The 25,384-nt window shown below is 31.2% G+C and overlaps 1 protein-coding gene and 1 long non-coding RNA gene across 3 annotated transcripts in view; one reads left to right on the forward strand and one right to left on the reverse strand.

Annotated features, from left to right (window-relative positions):
- Window positions 1-4,979: 4,979 nt before the first annotated feature.
- The window catches only part of LOC119604455, a 156,957-nt gene continuing 136,552 nt past the window's right edge, over window positions 4,980-25,384 (reverse strand). Inside the window, exon 4 of the long non-coding RNA XR_005231514.1 lies at window positions 4,980-5,049. This is a non-coding gene — a long non-coding RNA (uncharacterized LOC119604455). The remainder of the gene's footprint in view (window positions 5,050-25,384) is intronic.
- The window catches only part of LOC119604453 (putative mediator of RNA polymerase II transcription subunit 26), a 143,558-nt gene continuing 123,352 nt past the window's right edge, over window positions 5,179-25,384 (forward strand). Inside the window, exons 1-2 of one of the 2 annotated variants that reach the window (XM_037957078.1) lie at window positions 5,179-5,493; window positions 5,915-6,182. The gene's annotated coding sequence lies outside the window, so the exon portion shown is untranslated. Of the gene's footprint in view, window positions 6,183-25,384 lie in introns of both variants that reach the window. The other variant, XM_037957077.1, reaches the window with a different exon arrangement.

The following is a 25,384-nucleotide window of genomic DNA, read 5'->3' on the forward strand; positions in this document are numbered from 1 at the left end:
GTTAAAGTCATTTTCTGAGGGGGACCTTATATGGGTAGTAGAGTCAATTGTGGACCGATCCTCATAAAATTTATTAAATAGACTTTAACTTGTAAGAAACTTGCTTATGTCGAATTTCATCGCTACACTCTTATTTTTAAGGCAGTAATGAGCGTTAAAGTCATTTTCTAAGGAGGGCCTTATATGGGTGATAGTGTATATTATGGACCTATCCTCATCAAATTTGGTAAATAGATTTTAACTCGTAAGAAACTTATATTCTTATTTTAAGGCAGTAATGAGTGTTAATGTCATTTCTTGGAGGGGAACTTATATGAGGGGTTGGGTCAACTATGGACCAATCCTCATACAATTTGGTAGAAAGAATTTGGCTCATATGCAACTCATTTATGTCGAATTTAATCGCTATACTCGCACTTATTAAACAGTTATGGCTGATAAAGCTGCTTTACGGGGGCCACTTGTATGGGGGCTATGCGAAAACATGACCCGATATTGCACATTTTTAATACCAAACAAACCTTATCTATAGTAAATATTTGTGGAAAATTTCAAGCATCTAGCTCTTTTTGTTCGGACTCTGTCATGCTTTCAACAGACAGACACACGGACGGTCATGGCTAGATCGTCTTAGAATTTAATAAGGACCCAGAATATATAGGTACCTTTGTGGGTCTATGATCAATATTTCGATGTGTTACAAACGAAATGTCAAAATCAATGTTTTATGAAAAAGGTACCAAAAAAATAGGTACAGTTTTCAACCCTTAAACGTCCGAATATCCAAGGTACTCCGTAATTACGTAATTTACATTCTATTTTTTCGATTAGTTACAAATGAATTAAAAATTTTATTTTATGTTCACCGTTTCAAAAGATACCAAAATTAATGTTTCCCATTTAGTCCCTAAAAGGGCAAATTTTTAAAAAAGTACCCGACACCTGTTTTACAGTTACAGTTTTGTTGTAACTTCTATAGTTTCGGACATATGATGTTACCGAATTTACTCGTTTTTAACCTTTTTTGTCCCCTAAATACTTGAATTTTCAAAAATCTCGTCTTAGTGGATCTTTTTGTTATGAGACCAATACTTATTTTATTACATATTTCTAAGACCTGATAATTTGTATTACCACATATCGATATTAATTAGGGTATCAGGGCGACTTTCGTTAGAGGACCTTTAATAGAGGCTAGGATCAATATGGAATAAAATTTTAAAGAGTCTTTAATTTCTTTAAAATCATATTAATTTGATTGTATCTATATCTTTTTAACTATATTTTTTTTTTTTTTTGTTGCTATAAATTGATATTCTGTGGAAAGGTTTACATGAGAATGAGCTCAATTATGGGCCGATTTTCATGAAATCTGGTGGATAATTTTCTATCAAATTTAATCGCGATCTGGTATTTTTAAGTAAGTAATGAAAATGAGTCATTCCACTATTGTAGAAATTACTACTAAAGATTTTCGGATGTCTTATCCGCTTTTTGGTTCAGACATATTACTTCGTCCAACTATTATTTGTTTTTATAAAGAATTCTTTCACAAATTTTGAAATTATACACCCAAAATAAAAATTTTAATACCAAGAAATGTTTTAAAATTCAGGCATTTTTACTAAATACGTCTTTTAAATTTTTAAATTCAGGCATTTTTACTAAATGTGTCTTTTATGCTAAATGATGCTTTATGGGTTAAGCTTTTTACACTCACATTAAAAAAAATATTAGCAGTTACAGTGTAAAGCCAGTGATATTGTGTTAATTATGTTGTGATAACACATCATTTATTTTATACTCATTATTCGTTTTCTTTTTGTTGTTGTAGTTTAAATTGTTTAACAATTAAACTTGCCGACGGGCTTTATATTTTACTCGCATTTAGCTGAGCTGAATGTGTTTTCCTACATGCGAGTAAATAAATACTTTTCATTTAAAAAAAAATTATTTTTAACATTTCTGTTTTTGGCTGTCCATGCCATACTTATTTTCTTACTTATTCTTTTTTTTTTTGCATATTTCTTTTTTATTTATTTTTTTGTTAATTTTATTATTATAGCTGTTGTTATATTGCTAAGTGGTGTCTGTCTGTCCGTCGCTGTGTATGTGTTTTGAGCTTGAAGTCCCATTAACAATATGAAAAAAAAAAACAATTTACTGACATTTATGAACTTTAAATACTTAATTGCTTTTTAAAGCGATAAAGCGTGAGAAATTTGTTAATTTGTTTATTGTACAAGAAAAATTCAAATTGTTAATTCTCTGCTTTTTTTAAATATTTTTTGAGTTTAATTATAAAACATTTTCGAAAGACTGGAAGTGGAAACAAATTAATAATAGCGCAAAAATAAATGTGGAATGAAATCATAGAGATAAAAGGAATTTTGTGTTAAGTTTTAATTTTGTTTTATTTATGGAGGGAGTTTTGAAAGTAGACTTATTTCAAGCTGTTGGAAATGATTTAATAGTTCGACAAAATCCATAATGGATGGCTTAATTTTAAATACATAATTAATCGATTAGAGTTTAGGGAATATTTTTGAAAAAAATAATTACCTCACTATGTGCTAAAAAATTAATTTGATTTGGTCACTCCCTTAAACAAAAGGGAGAGGAGAAACTTGCTTAATTTAGAGCCATATTGGCAAAATATTTCATAAATTGATATTTTTACTGGAAACAAAGGAAACAAAACAATTAATCAGAACAGAATAGAACAGAATAAGAACTGAACTAGAATTGAACTAGAACTGAAATATAGCTGAACTAAAACTGAAGTAGAACTGAACTAGAACTGAACTAGAACTGAACTAGAACTGAACTAGAACTGAACTAGAACTGAACTAGAACTGAACTAGAACTGAACTAGAACTGAACTAGAACTGAACTAGAACTGAACTAGAACTGATCTGAACTAGAACTAGAACTGAACTAGAACTGAACTAGAACTGAACTAGAACTGAACTAGAAGTGAACTAGAAGTGAACTAGAATTGAACTAGAAGTGAACTAGAAGTGAACTAGAACTGAACTAGAACTGAACTAGAAGTGAACTAGAAGTGAACTAGAAGTGAACTAGAAGTGAACTAGAACTGAACTAGAACTGAACTAGAAATGAACTAGAACTGAACTAGAACTGAACTAGAACTGAACTAGAACTGAACTAGAACTGAACTAGAACTGAACTAGAAGTGAACTAGAAGTGAACTAGAAGTGAACTAGAACTGAACTACAACTGAAATAGAACTGAACTAGAACTAAACTAGAACTGAACTAGAACTGAACTAGAACTGAACTAGAACTGAACTGAACTAGAACTGAACTAGAACTGAACTAGAACTGAACTAGAACTGAACTAGAACTGAACTAGAACTGAACTAGAACTGAACTAGAACTGAACTAGAACTGAACTAGAACTGAACTAGAACTGAACTAGAACTGAACTAGAACTGAACTAGAACTGAACTAGAACTGAACTAGAACTGAACTAGAACTGAACTAGAACTGAACTAGAACTGAACTAGAACTGAACTAGAACTGAACTAGAACTGAACTAGAACTGAACTAGAACTGAACTAAACTGAACTAGAACTGAACTAGAACTGAACTAGAACTGAACTAGAACTGAACTAGAACTGAACTAGAACTGAACTAGAACTGAACTAGAACTGAACTAGAACTGAACTAGAACTGAACTAGAACTGAACTAGAACTGAACTAGAACTGAACTAGAACTGAACTAGAACTGAACTAGAACTGAACTAGAACTGAACTAGAACTGAACTAGAACTGAACTAGAACTGAACTAGAACTGAACTAGAACTGAACTAGAACTGAACTAGAACTGAACTAGAACTGAACTAGAACTGAACTAGAACTGAACTAGAAACTGAACTAGAACTGAACTAGAACTGAACTAGAACTGAACTAGAACTGAACTAGAACTGAACTGAACTAGAACTGAACTAGAACTGAACTAGAACTGAACTAGAAGTGAACTAGAATTGAACTAGAAGTGAACTAGAAGTGAACTAGAAGTGAACTAGAAGTGAACTAGAACTGAACTAGAACTGAACTAGAAGTGAACTAGAAATGAACTAGAACTGAACTAGAACTGAACTAGAACTGAACTAGAACTGAACTAGAACTGAACTAGAACTGAACTAGAACTGAACTAGAAGTGAACTAGAAGTGAACTAGAAGTAAACTAGAAGTGAACTAGAACTGAACTAGAACTGAACTAGAAGTGAACTAGAACTGAACTAGAACTGAACTAGAACTGAACTAGAACTGAACTAGAACTGAACTACAACTGAAATAGAGCTGAACTAGAACTAAACTAGAACTGAACTAGAACTGAACTAGAAACTGAACTAGAACTGAACTAGAACTGAACTAGAACTGAACTAGAACTGAACTAGAACTGAACTAGAACTGAACTAGAACTGAACTAGAACTGAACTAGAACTGAACTAGAACTGAACTAGAACTGAACTAGAACTGAACTAGAACTGAACTAGAACTGAACTAGAACTGAACTAGAACTGAACTACTGAACTAGAACTGAACTAGATCTGAACTAGTACTGAACTAGAACTGAACTAGTACTGAACTAGAACTGAACTAGAACTCAACTAGAACTCAACTAGAACTCAACTAGAACTCAACTAGAACTAAACTAGAACTCAACTAGAACTCAACTAGAACTGAACTAAAAATGAGCAAGAACAGAGCTAGAACTGAACTGGAATTTAGTCAGAAATGGAACTGAACATTGCCAGGATTAAAAGTTAACTAAAATAGAACTGTATTAACAAAATTTTTTAAATTTATGAGCTTTGCCAACGGGCGATTTTACAACATTTCAAAACAATTTTAAACAATTCGTTTTCTGTATTACTTTTTAATATTTTTCATATTATGTAATTAAAACATTAAATTAAAATTTAAAATATAAAACATGCACTTACTTATTTCAATTTCGTTCTTCTCTTTCCAGGTACATATTGTCACTATTTAATGCAAGTCAAATCAATCAATAAATCTGAAATATAAAAAAATAAAATCTATTATAGCAAAAAAGTGGAAATTTCATATTAAAATTATAACTGAGAATAAATAGCAAAAAAAAAATATATTAAACATCAACAAATAACAGTGTAAACAAAGTTATATAGAAAGGAAAAAATATAAGATAAAAATAAAATTAATTATTTATACAATAAAAACAAGAAAAATAGATTAAAAATAAATTAATAAATAAACTTATCAAAAGCTGTAGTAACAAGGGAAAATAATAGAAATAAAAAACAAATCCCTCCTACTGAGTTGTAACATACTAAACAATTTAATTAACTAAAGTGGATTAATTTGCACCTTGTTACACTAATTAAGGATTAAAAACAACAACAACAGTGATATCTATATATAGAAGAAATAACAACAACAAAATAGCAAAGGAGAAAGAAAACAATACCATTTAGATAAAGTATATAAACACAACTCATACACTTGCACATAGTTACATAAATACATACCTACACTTCAAAAACATCGAAGAGAAACCAGAAAAAATATAAATAGAAAAGATAAATTACAACATTATTATAATAATTATTAACAACAACAACAGCAGCAACCTCATTATCTATATATCAGCAACATTATTATCAACCATATCAACATTATTTTATAAACATCTCTAGTTGATGGTGTGAGTATTGTTGCTGTCTTCATCAACAAATTTTACTCTCTCTCACACACTGTGCTTCTCTTTTGTTTAAATTTTACAAGGATACAAAAGTTTTATTTTACTCATACTGTTGCTGTGGTTTTAACTTTGTTGTTGTTTGCTATTACAAAATTGCATAAAAAAGAAATTTGTTATAATTTTTTTTTTCATTATTTAGACAAAATGTAATACAGCCAACAACACGTGACCTTTTGTGTGGAAAATAAGAAAAAATATAAAATACGAGTGCAAGCAGAACAGAACAGAAAAAATTAGAAAAAAAAACTGTGAATAAAAGTTTACATTTTAAAATAAGAGCAAAAAAAATATATATGTATGAATGTATATTTTATACTGCAGTTGTTTAAGTGTAATTATAAAACTAAATTAAAATAAATATTTAAAACAGCAAAAAACCAAATTATACAGAAATTAAAATTAAAAAGGTAAGTTTATAAATATAAAATTGTACATAAAGTTGTTAATGGGTTTATAATGTTAACAGTTTAACCCTTTGGGGGTAGGATTATACTCAAACATTAAAAGAACTAAAAGTAATCTAGAACTAATCAAACATTTTAGTAGAACTAATCAAAAATTTAACTAAAACTGAACTAGAGCTGAACTAGAACTGAACTAGAACTGAACTAGAACTGAACTAGAACTGAACTAGAACTGAACTAGAACTGAACTAGAACTGAACTAGAACTGAACTAGAACTGAACTAGAACTGAACTAGAACTGAACTAGAAACTGAACTAGAACTGAAACTAGAACTGAACTAGAACTGAACTAGAACTGAACTAGAACTGAACTAGAACTGAACTAGAACTGAACTAGAACTGAACTAGAACTGAACTAAGAAACTGAACTAAACTGAACTAGAACTGAACTAGAACTGAACTAGAACTGAACTAGAAACTGAACTAGAACTGAACTAGAACTGAACTAGAACTGAACTAGAACTGAACTAGAACTGAACTAGAACTGAACTAGAAACTGAACTAGAACTGAACTGAACTGAAACTAGAACTGAACTAGAACTGAACTAGAACTACTAAACTAGAAACTAGAAACGGAACTGAACTAGAACTGAACTAGAACTGAACTAGAACTGAACTAGAACTGAACTAGAACTGAACTAGAACTGAACTAGAACTGAACTAGAACTGAACTAGAACTGAACTAGAACTGAACTAGAACTGAACTAGAACTAGAACTGAAGAACTGAACTAGAACTGAACTAGAACTGAACTAGAACTCAACTAAACTGAACTAGAACTGAACTAGAACTGAACTAGAACTGAACTAGAACTGAACTAGAACTGAACTAGAACTGAACTAGAACTGAACTAGAACTGAACTAGAACTGAACTAGAACTGAACTAGAACTGAACTAAAACTGAACTAGAACTGAACTAGAAACGGAACTAGAACTGAACTAGAACTGAACTAGAACTGAACTAGAACTGAACTAGAACTGAACTAAAACTGAACTAGAACTGAACTAGAACGGAACTAGAACTGAACTAGAACTGAACTAGAACTGAACTAGAACTGAACTAGAACTGAACTAGAACTGAACTAGAACTGAACTAGAACTGAACTAGAACGGAACTAGAACTGAACTAGAACTGAACTAGAACTGAACTAGAACTGAACTAGAACTGAACTAGAACTGAACTAAAACTGAACTAGAACTGACTAGAACGGAACTAGAACTGAACAGTTCTAGTTCAGTTCTAGAACTAGAACTGAACTAGAACTGAACTAGAACTGAACTAGAACTGAACTAGAACTGAACTAGAACTGAACTAGAACTGAACTAGAACTGAACTAGAACTGAACTAGAACTGAACTAGAACTGAACTAGAACTGAACTAGAACTGAACTAGAACTGAACTAGAACTGAACTAGAACTGAACTAGAACTGAACTAGAACTGAACTAGAACTAGAACTGAACTAGAACTGAACTAGAACTGAACTAGAACTGAACTAGAACTGAACTAGAACTGAACTAGAACTGAACTAGAACTGAACTAGAACTGAACTAGAACTGAACTAGAACTGAACTAGAACTGAACTAGAACTGAACTAGAACTGAACTAGAACTGAACTAGAACTGAACTAGAACTGAACTAGAACTGAACTAGAACTAACTAGAACTGAACTAGAACTGAACTAGAACTGAACTAGAACTGAACTAGAACTGAACTAGAACTGAACTAAACTGAACTAGAACTGAACTAGAACTGAACTAGAACTGAACTAGAACTGAACTAGAACTGAACTAGAACTGAACTAGAACTGAACTAGAACTGAACTAGAACTGAACTAGAACTGAACTAGAACTGAACTAGAACTGAACTAGAACTGAACTAGAACTGAACTAGAACTGAACTAGAACTGAACTAGAACTGAACTAGAACTGAACTAGAACTGAACTAGACTGAACTAGAACTGAACTAGAACTGAACTAGAACTGAACTAGAACTGAACTAGAACTGAACTAGAACTGACTAGAACTGAACTAGAACTGAACTAGAACTGAACTAGAACTGAACTAGAACTGAACTAGAACTGAACTAGAACTGAACTAGAACTGAACTAGAACTGAACTAGAACGAACTAGAACTGAACTAGAACTGAACTAGAACTGAACTAGAACTGAACTAGAACTGAACTAGAACTGAACTAGAACTGAACTAGAACTGAACTGAACTAGAACTGAACTGAACTAGAACTGAACTAGACTGACTAGAACTGAACTAGAATTGACTAGAACTGAACTAGAACTGAACTAGAACTGAACTAGAAATGAACTAGAACTGAAACTAGAACTAGAACTGAATTTTATCTCTTTAGATAACACGTATTCCATCTTAAAGGTTTAAAAAATATTTTAATTTGATGTCATAAAAGAAGACCTTGACAAATTCTTCAACAGAGATAGATTTACACAATGACAAATTGCACAAATACATATATACATGTATTTGTGTACGAAATCTTATAAAAGCTAAAAACTTTAATAGATGAAAATTATAAAAATATGTAAACTAGAATTAACAAAATCATTATTAAATGAATGTCACAAATTACTGACACATAATTAAATTTCTCAGAAATATATGCTAAATATCTATTTATTTAAATGTCCTTTTATTCTCTAATGTTTTAAACATTTCAATTCCTATCACAAAAAAAAAAAACATAAATATTTAAATTTTATATTGAATGCAATTGAAATATTTTATTATTTATTTAATAAATGATACAATCAATTTAATTGTTAATTACATTTTTTATTTATTTTTCAATTTAGTTGTTATGAAATTTTATCTATTTATCTAGAATAGCTGATAGTTTAAATGAAATGGAGAAAAAATTTAATACCTTGATGGGTTTTTGTGCAACTAATAAACACATTACAACAATTCTATTTAATATTTTTCATATTTATACAAAAACTGGCAAGTGTTTTGTTGTTGTTTTATTGCAGTGCATGTGTATTTTTTTTTACAAATTTGTCGATAATTGCTGTTGATAATAAATTGTTGCTGTAATAACAGATATTGTGTATTTGTGCCTTTTTGTCTTGTTGTTATTGTTAAAAATATTATTGTAATTTAATGACTGCAAAAACAATTGTTATAAATTATTAATTACTTTAAATGACTAAACGAACGCCTTTTATATAAATTGTTTTTGAAGCAATTATTGTTATACAGACACAATTACCACATTTATGAAAACATTTTTCAATGAGTACGAAATTTAATTTAATTAATTTATTCATTTGTTTACACAAAATTTTCAAGATAAACGCTGCAGTTATTTTCTGGGGAATCTCAGTTATACAGAGAAATTTTAACATTTCAAATGAATAATTATGCAAATATTAAATATTTAGTTCTTTATATAAGTTGACTTCTGTGAAATTTTATTATTAATTGCTACAAAAGGAATTTTGAAATTAATTTAACAAATTTGTAATATACAATGTTATTAAATAAGTGTATTAAATAAACATTGGAATTTCATATTGAGTATTAAGAGTATTTAATTACAAAATTAAATTTATTTCATTTTAAAGTAATGAAATAAATAAATTCAAAAATATAATATAATAATTGGGAAGATCAGATCAATTTCAATTCTAGTTCAGTTTTAGTTCGGGTTCAATTCTGGTTCAGTTCTAGTTAGTTCTAATTCAATTCTTGTTCAGTTCTAGTTCAGTTCTAGTTCAGTTCTAGTTCAGTTCTAGTTCAGTTCTAGTTCAGTTCTAGTTCAGTTCTAGTTCAGTTCTAGTTCAGTTCTAGTTCATTTCTAGTTCATTTCTAGTTCATTCTATTCAGTTCTAGTTCAGTTCTAGTTCAGTTCTAGTTCAGTTCTAGTTCAGTTCTAGTTCAGTTCTAGTTCAGTTCTAGTTCAGTTCTAGTTCAGTTCTAGTTCAGTTCTAGTTCTAGTTCAGTTCTAGTTCAGTTCTAGTTCAGTTCTAGTTCCGTTCTAGTTCAGTTCTAGTTCAGTTCTAGTTCAGTTCTAGTTCAGTTTCTAGTTCAGTTCTAGTTCAGTTCTAGTTCAGTTCTAGTTCAGTTCTAGTTCAGTTTTAGTTCAGTTTCTAGTTCAGTTCTAGTTCAGTTCTAGTTCAGTTCTAGTCAGTTCTAGTTCAGTTCTAGTTCAGTTCTATTAGTTCAGTTCTAGTTCAGTTCTAGTTCAGTTCTAGTTCAGTTCTAGTTCAGTTCTAGTTCAGTTCTAGTTCAGTTCTAGTTCAGTTCTAGTTCAGTTCTAGTTCAGTTCTAGTTCAGTTCTAGTTCAGTTCTAGTTCAGTTCTAGTTCAGTTCTAGTTCAGTTCTAGTTCAGTTCTAGTTCAGTTCTAGTTCATTCTAGTTCAGTTCTAGTTCAGTTCTAGTTCAGTTCTAGTTCAGTTCTAGTTCAGTTCTAGTTCAGTTCTAGTTCAGTTCTAGTTCAGTTCTAGTTCAGTTCTAGTTCAGTTCTAGTTCAGTTCTAGTTCAGTTCTAGTCAGTTCTAGTTCAGTTCTAGTTCAGTTCTAGTTCAGTTCTAGTTCAGTTCTAGTTCAGTTCTAGTTCAGTTCTAGTTCAGTTCTAGTTCAGTTCTAGTTCAGTTCTAGTTCAGTTCTAGTTCAGTTCTAGTTCAGTTCTAGTTCAGTTCTAGTTCAGTTCTAGTTCAGTTCTAGTTCAGTTCTAGTTCCAGTTCTCGTTCAGTTCTAGTTTCAGTTTCTAGTTCAGTTCTAGTCAGTTCTAGTTCAGTTCAGTTCAGTTCAGTTCTAGTTCAGTTCTAGTTCAGTTCTAGTTCAGTTCTAGTTCAGTTCTAGTTCAGTTTCTAGTTCAGTTTCTAGTTCAGTTCTAGTTCAGTTTCTAGTTCAGTTCTAGTTCAGTTCTAGTTCAGTTCTGTTCAGTTTCTAGGTTCAGTTTCTAGTGCTAAGTTCTAGCTTCAGTTCTAGTTCAGTTTTAAGTTCAGTTTTCTAGTTCAGTTCTAGTCAGTCTAGTTCAGTTCTAGTTCCAGTTCTAGTTTTCAGTTCTAGTTCAGTTTTCTAGTTCATTCTAGTTCAGTTCTAGTTCAGTATAGTTCAGTTCTAGTTCAGTGGTCTAGTTCAGTTCTTAGTTCAGTTCTTAGTTCAGTTCTTATAGTTCCAGTTTTCTAGTTACAGTTCTAGTTCAGTTCTAGTTCAGTTCAGTTCAGTTCTAGTTCAGTTCTAGTTCCAGTTCTAGTTCAGTTCTAGTTCAGTTTAGTTCAGTTCTAGTTCAGTTCTAGTTCAGTTCTAGTTCAGTTAGGTCGTTCTAGTGTTCTAGTTCGTTTCTAGTTCAGTTCTAGTTCAGTTCTAGTTCAGTCTAGTTCAGTTCTAGTTCCGTTTCTAGTTCAGTCTTTAGTCAGTTCAGTTCTAGTTCAGTTCTAGTTCAGTTCTAGTTCAGTTCTAGTTCAGTTCTAGTTCAGTTCTAGTTCATGTTCTAGTTCAGTTTAGTTCAGTTCTAGTTTTCAGTTCTAGTTTAGTTCTAGTTCAGTTCTAGTTTAGTTCTAGTTCAGTTCTAGTTCAGTTCTAGTTCAGTTCTAATTCAGTTCTAGTTCAGTTCTAGTTCAGTTCTAGTTCAGTTCTAGTTCAGTTCTAGTTCAGTTCTAGTTCAGTTCTAGTTCAGTTCTAGTTCAGTTCTAGTTCAGTTCTAGTTCAGTTCTAGTTCAGTTCTAGTTCAGTTCTAGTTCAGTTCTAGTTCAGTTCTAGTTCAGTTCTAGTTCAGTTCTAGTTCAGTTTTAGTTCAGTTCTAGTTCAGTTCTAGTTCAGTTCTAGTTCAGTTCTAGTTCAGTTCTAGTTCAGTTCTAGTTCAGTTCTAGTTCTAGTTCAGTTCTAGTTCAGTTCTAGTTCAGTTCTAGTTCAGTTCTAGTTTAGTTCAGTTCTAGTTCAGTTCTAGTTCAGTTCTAGTTCAGTTCTAATTCAGTTCTAGTTCAGTTCTAGTTCAGTTCTAGTTCTAGTTCTGTTCTAGTTCTGTTCTAGTTCAGTTCTGTTCTAGTTCTGTTCTAGTTCTGTTCTAGTTCTGTTCTAGTTCAGTTCAAGTTAAGTTCTAGTTCAGTTCTAGTTCAGTTTAAATTCCAAATTAAATTTTATTTTAATGTTTTCGAGTAATTTTTCGAAACAATTCCTACCAAGATTTTAACTTTATAATTATGAAAGACAAGAGATAAATATGTTTTCCATATTTATAAATGTACATTTATTTCCGATCTGTTATACAATATTAAAAACTGCAGATATTTTCACATAGATTAATGATATATTATTTATGAAATCCCCAAATCACATACACAAAAAGTATCTTATAAATACAAATTCATGTATAATTGTAACATGGCTAACTTTATATGTTTGTAATTATTCATGCTGTTTTGCTTACAATTAGTTGTTCATTTGTCACTTGTCTTAATTGAATTTAACAGTTTTTATAATTGTTGTTGTTGCTACTGCTGCTAATGTTATTGTTGCTGTTAGTGTATATTTGTTAAAACTAAATGGGTACAAAACCAAAAGTATACAATAACCATATGAAACCAACAACAACAATAAGAAAACAAAAAAAAAAAAAACAGCAACAACTTAATTAATGTGACAACAATAGAGCGTGTGAGTGTGTAATCTGAACCAGTTTGAATTTTTTTGTTCATTTGTTTTCTATCATTTTGTATCTCTAGTTGTCGTTGTGGTTTTTTAATTATTTCTATATGAAAATTCAACTTTAACCTCTTGCGCGATATATAGGGGATACAAATTTATAAGATCTTTTTAACGATACTGACATGATTGGAATCTTACTTAAATTTAAATTGCAAATTTATCCGAACTCTTTTGGTCTTGTAATCTTAATGTACATATGTTTGAGACCAGGTAAATTAAAATCATTTATTGCGATTCTGCAAGGGTTAATATTTATTTATTTGTACAAATAAAAGAAATCTTTGATTACATATTTCTTATTAATAGACAATATGAATAGTCGAAGACGTTGATTTTAATTAGCATTCATAATATAAATTACAATGTTTTTCTAATTATATTTCAATATGTAATTATTTTTACTTTTTAAAATAATCATAAAAATAAATTCATTCATTTAATTTTTTTATAAACTCTAATCGTAATTTATTCAAGTACATTGCGGTAAATGTGTACTTCAGACTTTAATGTTAGATCAAAAATGAACTAGAATTTAACTAAAATTTAACTAGGACAGAACTAAAACAGAACCAGAACTGAATTAAAACAGAACTAGAAAGGCACTAGAACAGAACTAGAACAGAACTAGAACAGAACTAGAACAGAACCAGAACAGAACTAGAACAGAACTAGAACAGAACTAGAACAGAACTACAACAGAACTACAACAGAACTAGAACAGAACTAGAACAGAACCAGAACAGAACTAGAACAGAACTAAAACAGAATTAGAACAGAATTAGAACAGAACTAGAACAGAACTAGAACAGAACTAGAACTAGAACAGAACTAGAACAGAACTAGAACAGAACTAGAACAGAACTAGAACAGAACTAGAACAGAACTAGAACAGAACTAGAACAGAACTAGAACAGAACTAGAACAGAACTAGAACAGAACTAGAACAGAACTAGAACAGAACTAGAACAGAACTAGAACAGAACTAGAACAGAACTAGAACAGAACTAGAACAGAACTAGAACAGAACTAGAACAGAACTAGAACAGAACTAGAACAGAACTAGAACAGAACTAGAACAGAACTAGAACAGAACTAGAACAGAACTAGAACAGAACTAGAACAGAACTAAAACAGAACTAGAACATAACTAGAACAGAACTAGAACACAACTAGAACAAAACTAGAACTGAAATAGAAATGAACCAGAACTGAACTAGATCTGAACTGAAATAGAACTAGAACTGAACTAGAACTGAACTAGAACTGAACTAAAACTGAACTAAAACTGAACTAGAACTGAACTAGAACTGAACTAAAACTGAACTAGAACTGAACTAGAACTGAACTAGAACTGAACTAGAACTGAACTAGAACTGAACTAGAACTGAACTAGAACTGAACTAGAACTGAACTAGAACTGAACTAGAACTGAACTAGAACTGAACTAGAACTGAACTAGAACTGAACTAGAACTGAACTAGAACTGAACTAGAACTGAACTAGAACTGAACTAGAACTGAACTAGAACTGAACTAGAACTGAACTAGAACTGAACTAGAACTGAACTAGAACTGAACTAGAACTGAACTAGAACTGAACTAGAACTGAACTAGAACTGAACTAGAACTGAACTAGAACTGAACTAGAACTGAACTAGAACTGAACTAGAACTGAACTAGAACTGAACTAGAACTGAACTAGAACTGAACTAGAACTGAACTAGAACTGAACTAGAACTGAACTAGAACTGAACTAACGAACTAGAACTGAACTAGAACTGAACTAGAACTCAACTAGAACTGAACTAGAACTGAACTAGAACTGAACTAGAACTGAACTGGGACAGAACTAGTACAGAACTAGTACAGAACTAGTACAGAACTAGAACTGAACTAGAACAGAACTAGAACTGAACTAGAACTGAACTTGAACAGAACTAAAACAGAACTAGAACTGAACTAGAACTGAACTAGAACTGAACTAGAACTGAACTAGAACTGAACTAGAACTGAACTAGAACTGAACTAGAACTGAACTAGAACTGAACTAGAACTGAACTAGAACTGAACTAGAACTGAACTAGAACTGAACTAGAACTGAACTAGAACTGAACTAGAACTGAACTAGAACTGAACTAGAACTGAACTAGAACTGAACTAGAACTGAACTAGAACTGAACTAGAACTGAACTACTAGAACTGAACTAGAAACTGAACTAGAACTGAACTAGAACTGAACTAGAACTGAACTAGAACTGAACTAGAACTGAACTAGAACTGAATAGAACTGAACTAGAACTGAACTAGAACTGAACTAGAACTGAACTAGAAACTGAACTAGAACTGAACTAGAACTGAACTAGACTGAACTAGAGCTGAACTAGAGCTGAACTAGAACTAACTGAACTAGATCTGAACTAGAACTGAACTAGAACTGAACTAGAACTGAACTAGAACCGAACTAGAAATGAACTAGAACTGAACTTGAACCGAACTTGAACCGAACTGAACTAGAATAAAACTAGTACTGAAATAATATTAAACTAAAACTGAACTAGAACTACCCTACTAACTATACTACTACATACTTAAAAAAATGTATAGAATTTTGCTTAATTCCAGTTTGATATAAATAAGTACCTTTTATCAAATAAATGATTAAAATTAAAAGTTTAATTAAAAGCTTTTCAAACTTGATCGCAGTAAAACCTTAACGACTTGACCTCGTAAAATTTGTTTGCAAATGTTAATTATTACAATGTATGTATGACATTCATTTAAATAACATTAATTAAAGAAAAATAAAATATTAATTTCAATAACCACTCCATATTAAATAAACAAGAAATGGTTCGCATTACAAAACAAAAAAAATTTAATAAAAACCAGCTCATTAAATTTTCTATAAATAATACATAATAAAAAAATGAATTAAAAATATAAAAAAACTTGCATTAGTTTTACTCTATTTCCTGTGATTAGCAATATTTCAAGTGATAATTGCAATGTCAATTACAAAACCCAAGTAAGAAACAAATTGTATAAAAAAGTCTCAAATGGGGAAGGTTAACTAACAAACAATAATGAAAAAAATAAATAACATAAAAGCTCTAATCACAAAATTTTATTTTCATATTTATATTTATACATTTATTAATTTGTTGTAGAGTATTTGTTGGGATTGCTTCCCAAACTTGACAAAATTATTGATTGGATTTAAAAGTGCAACAGCAAAAAGTCAGTAGTTACTTTGATCTGTTTTATTTCACAGCATGAAAAAAGCTGTTAAACTACTTTTTTTCAATTAAAATAGTAAAAATTAAAAAAACTCATTCAGGTAGATATCAAGCAGGCTACTCGACTTGTATTTTCAATTTAAATTTATATGAGTATTTTGTAGTTTTTATTTGAGTGTTTTAGTTTTGCGTTAATTTGTAAGTAGCAATACCACTTAAAAATTGCATCTAATAAAATAAATGATTAATTACATTTTAAGTGCAATTCGTTTGTATTTTTAACCTTCTTTCTTTTCACATTACTTTTCATCATTTATAGTCAAAACTGGTATAAAACGCTGGTATTAAAACCGAAAGACCTAAAATATAAAACATTAACAACATGTTGGTTTTAGCGTGTATTCCAAAAGTATTTAAATGAATGAACTGACTAACTGACTGCCTGGCAGCTTGTTGGCAAAATAATAAAAATCAATTTAATACTTTGGTGTGAGAATTGTTAAACACTCATGTTTTCATTATGATGAGGAGGGGCGCCTGCCTTGGAGAGTTTAGTAAGGACGGTTTTGCGAATTAGCATTTAAACAGTCACGTTAATTCGATTAAAGGGGTTGTTGGGATACAGTTCATACAACAATTTTTCTGATGCAATATTTAACTGAAGTGGTGTTGAATTAGATATTAACTTAAAGTGAACTAGAATAGAACTAAAACAGAACAAGAACAAAACTACAACGGAACCAGAATTAGAAGAGAATTAGAACAGAACTAGATCATAACTAGAACAGAACTAGAACGGAACTAGAACAGAACAGAACTAGAACAGAACTAGAACAGAACTTGAACAGAACAAGAACAGAACTAGAACAGAACTAGAACAGAAGTAGAACAGAACTAGAACAGAACAGAACTAGAACAGAACTAGAACAGAACTAGAACAGAACTAGAACAGAACTAGAACAGAACTAGAACAGAACTAGAACAGAACTAGAACAGAACTAGAACAGAACTAGAATGAACTAGAACAGAACTAGAACAGAACTAGAACAGAACTAGAACAGAACTAGAACAGAACTAGAACAGAACTAGAACAGAACTAGAACAGAACTAGAACAGAACTAGAACAGAACTAGAACAGAACTAGAACAGAAACTAGAACAGAACTAGAACAGAACTAGAACAGAACTAGAACAGAACTAGAACAGAACTAGAACAGAACTAGAACAGACTAGAACAGAACTAAAGCAGAACTAGAACAGAACTACAACAGACATAGAACAGAACTACAACAGAACTAGAATAGAACTAGAACAGAACTAGAACAGGAACTAGAACAGAACTAGAAACAGAACTAGAACAGAACTAGAACAGAACTAGAACAGAATAGAGCAGAACTAGAACAGAACTAGAACAGAACTAGAACAGAACTAGAACAGAACTAGAACAGAACTAGAACAGTACTAGAACAGAACTAGAAAGCACTAGAACAGAACTAGAACAGAACTAGAACAGAACTAGAAACAGAACTAGAACAGAACTAGAACAGAACTAGAACAGAACTAGAACAGAACTAGAACAGAACTAGAACAGAACTAGAACAGAACTAGAACAGAACTAGAACAGAACTAGAACAGAACTAGAACAGAACTAGAACAGAACTAGAACAGAACTAGAACAGAACTAGAACAGAACTAGAACAGAACTAGAACAAAACTAGAACAGAACTAGAACAAACTAGAACAGAACTAGAACAGAACTAGAACAGAACTAGAACAGAACTAGAACAGGACTAGAACAGAACTAGAGCAGAACTAGAACAGAACTAGAACAGAACTAGAACAGAACTAGAACAGAACTAGAACAGAACTAGAACAGAACTAGAACAGAACTAGAACAGAACTAGAACAGAACTAGAACAGAACTAGAACAGAACTAGAACAGAACTAGAACAGAACTAGAACAGAACTAGAACAGAACTAGAACAGAACTAGAACAGAACTAGAACAGAACTAGAACAGAACTAGAACAGAACTAGAACAGAACTAGAACAGAACTAGAACAGAACTAGAACAGAACTAGAACAGAACTAGAACAGAACTAGAACAGAACTAGAACAGAACTAGAACAGAACTAGAACAGAACTAGAACAGAACTAGAACAGAACTAGAACAGAACTAGAACAGAACTAGAACAGAACTAGAACAGAACTAGAACAGAACTAGAACAGAACTAGAACAGAACTAGAACAGAACTAGAACAGAACTAGAACAGAACTAGAACAGAACTAGAACAGAACTAGAACAGAACTAGAACAGAACTAGAACAGAACTAGAACAGACTAGAACAGAACTAGAGCAGAACTAGAACAGAACTAGAAGAGAACTAGAACAGAACTAGAACAAAACTAGAACAGAACTAGAACTAGAACAGAACTAGAACAGAACTAGAACAGAACTAGAACAGAACTAGAACAGAACTAGAACAGAACTAGAACAGAACTAGAACAGAACTAGAACAGAACTAGAACAGAACTGAACTAGAACAGAACTAGAACAGAACTAGAACAGAACTAGAACAGGACTAGAACAGAACTAGAGCAGAACTAGAACAGAACTAGAAGAGAACTAGAACTGGATTAGAAATGAACTAGAACTAAACTTATGTAGCTTAGAACCGAGCTGAAACAGATGTAAAACCCGCTGAGTCCGAAATTTAATTAAAGTATAAATGGAACTGAAGTAGGATGGAACCTGAAATAAAAAGAATTGCAAAAATATGGATCCAATTCAACGAAAATAAAACTGAAACAGAAGTGAACTGGAACTAAGGTAATACAAAGTGAATTGGAAGGTATTAGGAAAGGAACAGAACTAGAACTGATATTTTATTAACCTTAATAAAATTACATCCACTGTATATTTTGCATCTTTCACTTACATCGTAGTCTACACTCTACTTTTATGAGCTCTATTCCCTCTTTTAAACATTTTTTAGATAACAAATGTGAATGGGCGGAGTCATGCTATTTAAAAACAACAACAACAGCAACATCTACAATAAACAATAATTTAAATACTTTGGACGGCTACTGTTGCGGTTTTGTTCAAATGCGTTTCACTATACATACAAGTATTTCAGCCTTTTTTATGCCGATCTGCATGTTTAACAGGCGTCTAATAAACAAGTTGATTATTAAGTACGACCGATGGATGGAAAGACGGACGAACGAACATACAGGCGGTATGGAACATACACATACCGTGATACCTATGTCTGTGCATAAATTGTTATTGTGTGCACTAAATAAACACAACAACACCGACCGAGTACAGTTTAATAGTTTGATTTATATCAAAACCATTATTTACACTTTTAATGCAGACTCGTAACTGAACACAGTAGTGGCAAATGTACGCATATGATTGGAATTCTTATTTGTTTATATGGGTGATTCCGCTGAGAAAAAAGTATTCCTAGAAGTTATTAACTAAATGTAATATTTCATTCTATTTTACTGAAATTGTTGAAAAAACGAGATATCATAAAATGTTTAAAAATATGGACTAGCCCATATTCAAACCGTTAATTCTTGTTAATTTCATTTAAATGTTAATTGCTTTGCAATTTTTATGGCTTCAAACACTAGACGACCGACCAAATGCCCGTCCATTAATTTATCATTTACTTGTTTATTTTTCAGTTTTTATTTAAATTTTTGTCTTTTGCCATTTTTGTGATTAATTTCATATTTTTATTTCTTAATAATTGTTAGTTGCTTTTTTATTATTTTTTGGTTTTTGCTTTATGAATAAATAAAACTAACACCACAACCCGGTATCCAAGTATTATGAATAATTTTGTAGTTGTTTTTGTTGTTTTAGTTTCTGAATTATTTTGTCTACATACGCTGGAAAAGTTTAAATGTCTTCTCATCAACATGTTATATCATTATAAATTTGTCTTTCTTTATTTTTTTCGAAATGAATGACAAGCAATTTCGTGGAATTTCTAAATTGATTAAAGTCGTTGTTTTATTTAGTTTTATGTTGGTTGCCAGTTTGTTGCAAAATTAAAATTATATAAAAACTGACTACAAAGAAAGAACTGAAATACAACTAGGGTCATTTGTAATTTGTATGAGAATCATTTTTATTCTATTAGACATGACACATATATGAGAGACACAGATCTATTTACATACAAATGGGATTAGGGCAGAGATTTAAATATATGTATTAGATGATCATTAGATGATAGAACTGAACTGAACTAGAACTGAAATCGAACTGAACTAGAACTGAAGTAGAACTGAACTAGAACTGAACTAGAAATGAAGTTGAACTTAACTAGAACTGAACTAGAACTGAAGTAGAACTGAAGTAGAACTGAACTAGAACTGAACTAGAACTGAACTAGAACTGACCTAGAACTGGACTAGAACTGAACTAGAACTGGACTAGAACTGAACTTGAACTAGAACTGAACTAGAACTGAACTGAACTAAAACCGAACTAGAACTGAACTAGAACTGAATTAAAACTGAACTAGAATTGAACTAGAATTGAACTAGAACTGAACTAGAACTGAACTAGAACTGAACTAGAACTGAACTAGAACTGAACTAGAACTGAACTAGAACTTAACTAGAACTTAACTAGAACTGAACTAGAACTGAACTAGAACTGAACTAGAACTGAACTAGAACTGAACTAGAACTGAACTAGAACTGAACTAGAACTGAACTAGAACTGAACTAGAACTGAACTAGAACTGAACTAGAACTGAACTAGAACTGAACTAGAACTGAACTAGAACTGAACTAAAACTGAACTTGAACTGAACTAAAACTAAACTAGAACTGAACTAGAACTGAACTAGAACTGAACTAGAACTGAACTAGAACTGAACTAGAACTGAACTAGAACTGAACTAGAACTGAACTAGAACTGAACTAGAACTGAACTAGAACTGAACTAGAACTGAACTAGAACTGAACTAGAACTGAACTAGAACTGAACTAGAACTACTAGAACTGAACTAGAACTGAACTAGAACTGAACTAGAACTGAACTAGAACTGAACTAGAACTGAACTAGAACTGAACTAGAACTGAACTAGAACTGAATTAGAACTGAACTAGAACTAAACTAAAACCGAACTAGAACTGAACTAGAACTGAATTAAACTGAACTAGAATTGAACTAGAATTGAACTAGAACTGAACTAGAACTGAACTAGAACTGAACTAGAACTTAACTAGAACTTAACTAGAACTTAACTAGAACTGAACTAGAACTGAACTAGAACTGAACTAGAACTGAACTAGAACTGAACTAGAACTGAATTAGAACTGAACTAGAACTGAACTGGAACTGAACTAGAACTGAACTAGAACTGAACTAAAACTGAACTTGAACTGAACTAAAACTAAACTAGAACTGAACTAGAACTGAACTAGAACTGAACTAGAACTGAACTAGAACTGAACTAGAACTGAACTAGAACTGAACTAGAACTGAACTAGAACTGAACTAGAACTGAACTAGAACTGAACTAGAACTGAACTAGAACTGAACTAGAACTGAACTAGAACTGAACTAGAACTGAACTAGAACTGAACTAGAACTGAACTAGAACTGAACTAGAACTGAACTAGAACTGAACTAGAACTAGAACTGAACTAGAACTGAACTAGAACTAGAACTGAACTAGAACTGAACTAGAACTGAACTAGAACTGAACTAGAACTGAACTAGAACTGAACTAGAACTGAACTAGAACTGAACTAGAACTGAACTAGAACTGAACTAGAACTGAACTAGAACTGAACTAGAACTGAACTAGAACTGAACTAGAACTGAACTAGAACTGAACTAGAACTGAACTAGAACTGAACTAGAACTGAACTAGAACTGAACTAGAACTGAACTAGAACTGAACTAGAACTGAACTAGAACTGAACTAGAACTGAACTAGAACTGAACTAGAACTGAACTAGAACTGAACTAGAACTGAACTAGAACTGAACTAGAACTGAACTAGAACTGAAATAGAACTGAGCTAGAACTCAACTAGAACTGAACTAGAACTAAACTAGAACTGCATGAAGATCTGCATTGGAACTAAACTCTTTAAATAAAATTAATTATTTAAAAGAGCTGTTATATTCTTATATAAAGTATTTTCGCATTTCCACAAATCGGTTTACACTAGTAACGGAATGCGAAAACAATTTCTGGAATACATACATAGTTAAAAAATAAATTTTTAAAAGCATTTTATTTAAAAACTTGGCAGTGTAAACAATTTGTTATGTTGTCTTAATTAATACTGACCCATATACTACAAGAAACTTACACCATTCTCAGGCCCATTGAAGTCAACTGATTATGAAACGATCAAAGCTTGTCAAATAATTTCATGTTTTGGTTTATTTTCTTTAACTCAAAATTCTAAGAATAGATATTTCTATTTTTTTTTTAATTATTTGGTTGCACATTTTAGAATACTTAAATTTTCTTAATTTTCATATTTCAAATAAACACCTAAATTTATTTTTAAAATGTTAGCATTTTATTAAAATCTGCTAATTACCAGTTAAGCGCAAAAATAAACATTTTTTAAGAAAAATATTCCTGATTTATAATTTTTAATGGGAAACGTTAAAAAGTCAGACATTAATTAGTAAATAAGTAATTGTGGTTTTTGAGAAAAATATATGTTTTTTTTAGCAATTTAAATTAAAAGAGGCAAAAACAAAATTCCCCTAGTCTTAAGTTACTTAAAAATTAATAAAAACAAAAGTAATATAAAATGAAAAAAAAAACCTGATCTGAATCTTTAGGCACAGATATTAAAAAGAATTATTTATTTAAAAAAATTATTGAAAATTAAATATGTATACAAATCTTTAGCCAGTTAATACTAAAGAACTTATAAGTAATGCGTACAATAATCAGTAGTCATTAACTAAGAGTTTTTTACAATAACCTGTCCAATCCTTTATTTTTCTGCTTTAATAAAATTATTTAAAGAAAACCGGAATAATAAAAAAGTTAATTTAAACGATAACGGTGTTTAACGCTAAAAATAAATACAAACTCAAAAAAAAAAAAACACAAAGCAACAAAATAATAAATAAAAATCATATCCATCATATTTAGCGACATTTAAGGCATATTAAATTTAAATTGACAAACAATAAAAAAACAAACTACAAAATTTCTTATAAAAGCCGCTCTGTGTTTAAAAAGATTATCGTTCAAAAATAAAAACAAAACGAAAAAAATTTAATAATTGACAACATTAAACGACCATTTCAATAAACGCAATTCGGCCAATGTGCTTTTTATGGCAGCAAACTTATTATTAGTGTTTTTTTCCAAGACAAAATGAGATATTTGTAAAGAAATACTACAATAATAAAAAAATATGTGCTTGTAAAACTGACAACCTATAGAGACATTTCAAAAACATTGAACAGCAAAAATACACAAAAAAAAACAACTTGTTCAACTGTTGTTCAAAGAAAAATTTATAAAAAATTTAAGTTTGCAATAAAGCGTAGCAGCAGCATTAACAAAAAAAATCACTACAAGTGGCAACAACATGAATTTTTCATTAGTCAAATTAAACGGTTGTTGTTTTCCGTATGCAACGGATAAAAAGAGATACAAAAGATCCAACGAAACTGAATAATTCAACTTAATATGTGTGTGATTATAAAGTGGACTGATGGAATGTTTGTGTTACCTTCCCTAATGCAAGTGTTCATAAAAATGGACCAATTTGACAATAAAATTTAAACACAACTAGAAGAATAATAACAGAGAACTAGAACGAAATATAATTGAACTAGAAAATAATTAGAACAGAACTAGAAAAGAACTAAAACCGAACTAAAACAAAATTAGAACAGAAACACAACAGAACTAGAATAGAACAGAACTAATACAGAACTAGAATAGAACTAGAACAGAACTAGAAAAGAACTAGAACAGAACTAGAACAGAACTAGAAAAGAACTAGAATAGAACTAGAACAGAACTAGAATAGAACTAGAATAGAACTAGAACAGAAATAGAAAAGAACTAGAACAGAACGAACTAGAACAGAACTAGAACAGAACTAGAACAGAACTAGAACAGAACTAGACCAGAACTAGAACAGAACTAGAACAGAACTAGAACAGAACTAGAACAGAACTAGAAACAGAACTAGAACATGAACTAGAACAGAACTAGAACAGAACTAGAACAGAACTAGAACAGAACTAGAACAGAAATAGAACAGAACTAGAACAGAAGCTAGAACAGAACTAGAACAGAACTAGACACAGAACTAGAACAGAACTAGAACAGAACTAGAACAGAACTAGAACAGAACTAGAACAGAACTAGAACAGAACTAGAACAGAACTAGAACAGAGAACTAGAACAGAAACTAGAACAGAACTAGAACAGAACTAGAACAGAACTAGAACAGAACTAGAACAGAACTAGAACAGAACTCAGAACAGAACTAGAACAGAAATAGAACAGAACTAGAACAGAAATAGAACAGAACTAGAACAGAACTAGAACAGAACCAGAACATAGAACAGAACAGAACAGAACTAGAACAGAACTAGAACAGAACTAGAACAGACTAGAACAGAACTAGACCAGAACTAGAACAGAAACTAGAACAGAACTAGAACAGAACTAGACAGAACTAGAACAGAAACTAGAACAGAACTAGAACAGAAATAGAACAGAACTAGAACAGAACTAGAACAGAACATAGAACAGAACTCGAACAGAACTAGAACAGAACTAGAACAGAACTAGAACAGAACTAGACACAGAACTAGAACAGAACTAGAACAGAACTAGCACAGAACTAGAACAGAACTAGAACAGAACTAGAACAGAACTAGACAGAACTAGAACAGAACTAGAACAGAACTAGAACAGAACTAGAACAGAACTAGAACAGAACTAGAACAGAACTAGAACAGAACTAGAACAGAACTAGAACAGAACTAGAACAGAAATAGAACAGAAATAGAACAGAAGTAGAACAAAATTAGAACAGAACTAGAACAGAACTAGAACAAAACTAGAACAGAACTAGAACATAACTAGAACATGACTAGAACAGAACTAGAACAGAACTAGAACAGAAATAGAGCAGAAATAGAACAGAACTAGAACAGAACTAGAAGAGAACTAGAACAGAACTAGAACAG

The sequence above is a fragment of the Lucilia sericata genome, unplaced genomic scaffold (assembly GCF_015586225.1).
Source record: "Lucilia sericata isolate MDLA Ls3-8-SP2 unplaced genomic scaffold, ASM1558622v1 Contig000396F_arrow, whole genome shotgun sequence".
Lineage (NCBI taxonomy): Eukaryota > Metazoa > Arthropoda > Insecta > Diptera > Calliphoridae > Lucilia > Lucilia sericata.